Below are 522 nucleotides of genomic sequence, written 5' to 3'. Positions count from 1 at the left end.
GTTCCTTCCCTCCGCGGTCCTTTCCCGGGACCCTTCCCGGTCCTACGCAGCCGGCAGCAGGGATAGCGCCTTGCTGCCTCCCGAATCCCGTGTCCCCCTCCCCGCCGCCCCGGCATCGCGACGGTGGCCGTTCCTACTACGGGTATAATTCATTCAGGTTAAATTTCCTTTAAATCTCCGGAAGATATCGAAACCTTAAATGACCGTAATAGGGGCGTAATTGTGTGGCGTGGTGTGGTGGGCTTTTTTGGTGGTGGTGTTTGTTGTTTGTTGTTTTTGAGAAATCGATTTGGGCTGGAATAACTCATCTAAGCGTGTTTACACCGAACCCATTCAAATAGGAAACAGGAGAACTAAATTATTGCTGCTTCCTGAACTCTCTGCTTATGATCCCAATAATTAAAATGTGCAGTAATGGCTCCCGCAGCCTGTGTTTCGTCGGGTAATTCTCGGAAATGAAGGGCTGATTTTCGGCCGCGGAGGGAGGGAGAGGAGGAAGGGAGGGAGGGAGGGAGGGAGAGC

At 52.3% G+C, this 522-nt stretch overlaps 1 protein-coding gene across 1 annotated transcript in view; it reads left to right on the top strand.

The window, feature by feature from the left end:
- ADCYAP1 (adenylate cyclase activating polypeptide 1) overlaps window positions 1-522 on the top strand; it is a 7,801-nt gene that overhangs the window by 670 nt on the left and 6,609 nt on the right. The gene's annotated exons all lie outside the window — the stretch shown is intronic.

Source organism: Egretta garzetta, unplaced genomic scaffold, assembly GCF_000687185.1.
Source record: "Egretta garzetta isolate BGI_Z169 unplaced genomic scaffold, ASM68718v1 scaffold229, whole genome shotgun sequence".
NCBI lineage: Eukaryota > Metazoa > Chordata > Aves > Pelecaniformes > Ardeidae > Egretta > Egretta garzetta.
This window is presented reverse-complemented; position numbering and strand designations above follow the sequence as displayed.